Source organism: Eumetopias jubatus, unplaced genomic scaffold, assembly GCF_037043125.1.
Source record: "Eumetopias jubatus isolate StellerSeaLion01/CBP00866 unplaced genomic scaffold, mEumJub1_p1.0 scaffold_3, whole genome shotgun sequence".
Lineage (NCBI taxonomy): Eukaryota > Metazoa > Chordata > Mammalia > Carnivora > Otariidae > Eumetopias > Eumetopias jubatus.
The window spans coordinates 194,730,704-194,736,644 of record NW_028274809.1 but is presented as its reverse complement, the minus strand read 5'-3'; the positions used below and the strand labels follow the sequence as shown (position 1 = coordinate 194,736,644).

At 53.0% G+C, this 5,941-nt stretch overlaps 1 pseudogene; it reads right to left on the bottom strand.

Annotated features, from left to right (window-relative positions):
* Positions 1 to 319: 319 nt before the first annotated feature.
* Positions 320 to 1,708, bottom strand: LOC148164792 (histo-blood group ABO system transferase 2-like; annotated as a pseudogene).
* Positions 1,709 to 5,941: the final 4,233 nt, after the last annotated feature.

Below are 5,941 nucleotides of genomic sequence, written 5' to 3'. Positions count from 1 at the left end.
GCATCCCGAACATCAGACCTTCCCCACGCCAGGCTTCATGATTGCTGCTCGTTGTAGTTGCTACTGTTGGTTTAGTGACTTTTCTGAACTTACTTTGTCAAGTCTGTATTCTTTGCTGTGTGTATGGCTACTGAATCCCTGTGCTGTTAACTTAGTGGTCAGCCAGTGGCTGGGCAGAGAAGTCACCCCTGTTTCCGAGCTATGGGCTACAGATTGGAGGTCCCCACAACCTCTTCAGGTTTGAATAATCTGCTCCAGTGGCTCATGGAACTCAGAGAAACATGCTACTTACTAGATGACCAATTCATTGAAAGGACAGAACTCAGGGCCAGGCAGCCAGAAGCGATGAGCAGGGCAAGGTGTATAGAAGCAGCTCAGAGCTTCCCTGCTCTCTGAAAGAGGACTTTGCCCACCTCCACTCTGACCTTCGTCTATACTTCCTAACTGATGACGTCCTTCCTTCTGACTCATCTGTTAACTCGAGTGAAAGACCCGGTGGGCACCAAAACGACTCCTCAAGTACTAACCACTGCTGCCGTCCTGGTGATTCTTGGGCACAGCCATGAATCTCAGCTTCTTCATGATGGGGGGCAGCCCAGCAGCTGTGGGTCCCACAGGTCCTCTGGGGACAACACCTTAATGGGCTTATGGCCCAGCAGGTACCTGTTCAGGTGGCTCTCATCGTGCCACACAACCTCGATCCCATTGGCCAGGTTGACCCCCATTGTCTGGTGACAGGCCAAGGTCAGTTGGTGAACCTCTACCACCGACCCCCCAGAAAAGGCCCCCTTGTAGTCAAAGTAGCCCTTGCCCCTGGGAAATGTGCACCTGGGACTGTGGCCAATGCTCGTAGCTGAAATCCTTGTGGGCCGCCTGGTAGAAACCAGGGTGCAGGGTGCCAAAGAGGGTCTCCATACTCACGTGGTCGCGGAACTTCATGTCCACCTCTGTGCACACCAGGTAGTCCACCTCACAGAGGAATTGTGGAGTTAATCTTAGAAAATATATTGTCAGCCCTAAGGAGTGATTGTGGAAGCAGCTGAAACGTCAGCAGCGTTCCTGTTCTCAGGCTACTGACCACAATGGCCCGGTAGGAGCAGGATCCCATGATCCCCAGGGGCAGGGCAAAGGTTGGGAGCCAGGAAAGAATGTAACTCTCCGTGCCCCCCTTCCTGCACCTGGCGTTTGCTAGCACAAACGTCCCACTCTTCCCCGATCCCATGACGGCCTCCCTGCATGCCTGCGCGTAGAGGAGGGTGCAGGCCTGCTTCACAGCTTCAGCATACTTGCCATCCCTTTGTCCTCCTTTCCCACGCTTTGAGGCGTCTGCCTTTGCTTTTCTGATAAAAAATGACGTAAAAGAGATGTGCAGAACCCAGCTGCTGCTGCCCTACTTACAGAGGCAGCCCTGCATGGCCGCTCAGATTGGTGTCTGAGAACTTTATTTCAGCGCACGATGACGGGAAAAGCTGCTTACAGAAGCGGCGGATCATCACGTGCTCTGCATGGACGCATCCTCCCAGCGCGGGGTGCCGGGAACCTCGAGCACCACCACCCTCCGGCCTTCCCGGAGGGGCACATGGGGCCCGGCGGGCAACTGATTGGTGAAGACGTAGTAGGTGACCCTGTGTCCCACCATGAACTGCTTCTCAACTCTCTGCAGGAACATCTCCAGGAAGACCATGTATCCACAGGGACAGGGGACAGGGCTGGAGGAGGGTCACGGCCAGAGGCTGGCAGCAGGACCCCAAAACTTGGGCCATAAACATGTGCACTTTCTTCAAGGAGGGCAGGCCCTGGGCTGCTTTAAGCAACAGCCACCCTCCTGGCCTGGCCTGAGCGCGTCTGCTGGTGGGGCCTCCCTACCTTTGGCTCCCAGAGATGGGAGCCATCAGGACCCCATCTTACAAAGGGGAGCCTGAGGCTTAGAGGCTAGAAACCCATGCAGCTGATTCTACCCAGTCTGTAGGCCATAGAAACAAGGGCTGTGCCCAAAGGTGCTCAACTCATGGCAGGTGGGGACAGAACCTGCAGGGGGTCAGCCAGGGGAGGGGACGTGCAGGGTTTGCCGGGGAGCTCAGCACAGGGGGAGTGTTCCTGGCTCTAGCATGCTGACTGTCGGGCTTCATGGGTCACAGGGTCACCTACCCTAACCCTAACCCTTAACCCTAGCCCCTAACCCTAACCCCAACCCTGACTCTAATCAAACATCATGCTCAATTTTGACGACTGACAGCTCTACTCTGAAATCAAAAACAAGTCCATCATGCTGGCTTTCACTCATTGCTCAGTATCGTACTGAAAGTTCTACCCAGAATGATAAGGCAAGAAATCCACATGTGGAAGAAAACAGTAGAACTAGGTCTATTCAGAGACCAGAGATGACATCATCTTATAGACAGAGCTTCCTAAACAATCAACAAATGATTACAGCCAGTTAATATCAATACACAAGAATCTCTCTTATTTGTATACATTAGCCATGAATCATCCAAAAAATAATTTAAGAAAACAATTCCATTTTAGGGAACATTATCATTGACAAAATAGGAATAGATGTAATCAAGGTGCAAGTCTTGTACGCTGAAAATTACAAAACATTGCTGAAAGAAAGGGAAACCTAAATAAATCTGAGGACCCCACGGTGATGAAAAGACATACTATTGATAAGATGGCAATAGTACACAATGCAATGTGGAAATTCAATGTGTTCCCAAGAAAATTCACAAAGGCCTTTGGAAAGAACTGCACAAGCTAATCCTAACAGTCATATGGAATTTCAAGGGACCACAAAATAGCCAAAACAAACTTGAAAAAGAAAATCAAAGGTGAAAGGTCATTCTTCCAAAGTTCAAATATTAATACAAAGCAACAGTAAATAAAACATTTTGATACTGTCATAAAGGTATGCATTCACCCTGAAACAAATAATACATTATATGTTAATTGAATTTAAATTTAAAACATTTTTAAAAATAAATAATTTTTTTAAAAAAGATATGCATACAGATCAGTGGGATTTAACTGAGAGCCCAGAAATAAACCCCTTCATCTATGGTCCACTGAATTTTGACAAGGGTGGACAACATTACACTGGGGGAGAGAAGGGTCTTTTCAACAAAGGGTGCTAGACAATTGGCTATCCGTGTACAGAGGAATGAAACTGGACCCTTACCTCACACCACATATAAACATTAACTCAAAATACATTAAAGGCTTAAATGTAAGAGGTAAAACTATAAACTCTAGAAGAAATAAGTGGGGATAAATCTTCATAACCTTGGATCTAGCAATGCTATTAGATCTGACACCAAAGCGTAAGAAAGCAAAGAAAAAAAATAGATAAAATAATATCCTCAAAATTAAAAATCTCTTCTGGGTGCCTGGGTGGCTCAGTTGGTTAAGCGTCCGACTCTTAATTTTGACTCAGATCATGATCTCGGGGTCATGAGATAGAGCCCACGTCAGGCTCCACACTGAGTGTGGGGCCTGCTTAAGGTTCTCTCTCCTTCTCCCTCTGCCCCTGACCACTCGCACACTCACTCACTCTTAAAAAAGAAATGAAAAAAAAATTAAAAATCTTTGTACATCGTAAGATACTATCTGGAAAGTGAACAGATAGCCCGCCGAATGGAAGAAAATATTTGTACATTATGTATCTAATAAGAGTCTGTTGCCCAGAATATGTAAAGAGCGTTTACAACTCCTCAGCAAAAAGACGACCCATTTCTTAAAATAGACAAAAGACTTGGATAGACGTTTCTCCAAAGAAATCATACAAATGGTGAATAGCACATGAGTAGATGTTAAACATCCTTAGTCTTTATGGAAATGAAGATTTAAACCAGTTAGGTGTCCTTTTACACACAAGAGAATCTCTATAATCAAGGAAACTAAAATAACAAATTTTGGAAAGGATGTTGAGAAACGGAAACCCTTACACCTTGCTTGTGACAAATGGTGCAGTCTATGTATAAAATATTTTGGCATTTAGGCAAATAGATCAAAGGAGAATGACCGTATGGTTCAACAATTATACTCCCAGATACATACCCCAAAATTGAAAGGAGAAGTACCCTTATTCAGCGCAGCATTTGTCACCGCAGCCAAAAGGGGAAGCAACCCAAGTGTCCACTGACAGAGGAATGGATAAACGAAACGCGGTGTACACACCACGGAGCACGATTCAGCCTTAAAAACGAAGGGGGCTCCGGCACAGGCGACACCACGCATGAAGCGGGAAGTCATCACGCTGAGCGACATCAGCCAGTCACAGAAGGACAGACGCCCTGTGGTCCCACTTACCGGAAGTGTCCCGAGACACACAGTAGAATGTGGCTGCCGGGGCCGAGGGGAAGGGGACGGGGAGCTGGCGTCTCCCGCAGACAGAGCCGCCCGCGGGGAGAAGGAAGAAGTTCTGGAGAACGACGTGCCCCCGCGGGACCCCAGCTACGGCCGGGAACTGCGCACCGGACACGTTCTGAGGGCTCGGTGGCGGGTCCGCGGGACGGCGCCCCGTCGGGGGTAACACGCCCTGAGGCACCCCGCGGGCGGCGAGGACACGCGGCTGGGGTCTGAGTGCGGAGAGGGAGGGGCTGCGCTGCGCGGGCGGGTTTCCCGCAGAGTCGGCTCCTCTTCAAACCACCGCGTCCGCGCGGCCCCGAGAAGCCGAGCCGCCGACGTTCGTGCCGCAGGCGGAGCCCCGCCCCGACCCCGACGGTGCGGCCGCGGGGAGGACCCGCAGGGCCGAGGCCCGGGGAGCGCGAGCGCCGCGGCGGGGGGCCGCTGCCGGACCGCAGCCCGGCTGCGGGGCCCCGGAACCGAATCCGAGGGGCGCGCGAACACAGACCCCGGGGCCCCCGAGCGGATCCGAGCCCAGGAAGGGGAGACCGACAGCCCCGCGCACAACACCGCGCGGACCCCGCGTCACCGCGCACAGAGCCCCGGCGTCTACACAGCGCGCCCCTCCTCCGCCGGGTCCTGTGAGCTCGCACCGCGTCCGCAGTCCCCGCTCAGGCGGCTTCTCCTCACCTCCTCCTCCCTCGGCGAGTCCTGAGGAGGCCGGCTCCCGTCAGCGTGGACGCGGCCCCACGTCCTCCACAGCGGGTCCTGAGGGGGCCGGCTCCCGTCAGTGTGGACACGACCCCACATCCTCCACAGCGGGTCCTGAGGGGGCCTAGTTCCTGTCAGTGTGGACACGGCCCCGCGTCCTCCCGAAGTCTCCACAGCGGGTCCTGAGGGGGCCCGGCTCCCGTCAGCGTGGACGCGGCCCCACGTCCTCCCGAAGTCTCCACAGCGGGTCCTGAGGAGGCCGGCTCCCGTCAGCGTGGACGCGGCCCCACGTCCTCCCGAAGTCTCCACAGCGGGTCCTGAGGAGGCCGGCTCCCGTCAGCGTGGACGCGGACCCACGTCCTCCCGAAGTCTCCCCAGCGGGTCCTGAGGAGGCCGGCTCCCGTCAGCGTGGACGCGGCCCCACGTTCTCCCGAAGTCTCCACAGCGGGTCCTGAGGGGCCCGGCTCCTGACCGTGGCTGAGGCCCCAAGTCCTCCCGAAGCCTGGGCGTCAGCACAGTGGGTCGGTCCTGAGGCCTTGGAACGCCTGTCCTCGCCCCGGAGGAGGAGGGCTCAGCGCGCATGCCCCGCACGGGTCGCGGGGCGGGACTCGGGCGCCCCCTGCGGGAGGTGGGGGCAGTGCAGGATGCGGTGCACTCAGTTCCGTGGAGGCACCTGTCCCTTCTGGGGTCCAGCTGAATCCATTACATTTGGGAAATTCGAACTGAAATGGAGTCCAATTATCCCCTGACTTCTCCAGAAATAGAAACTATTAATTAGAAACCGTACGGAATTAAGTGAAATGCAGACACAGGCTTTACAACTTTCACCAAAATTCATTTAAAATTGTAGATAAATTTAAAATGTAAAACTATCAAAATAAAGGGGGCT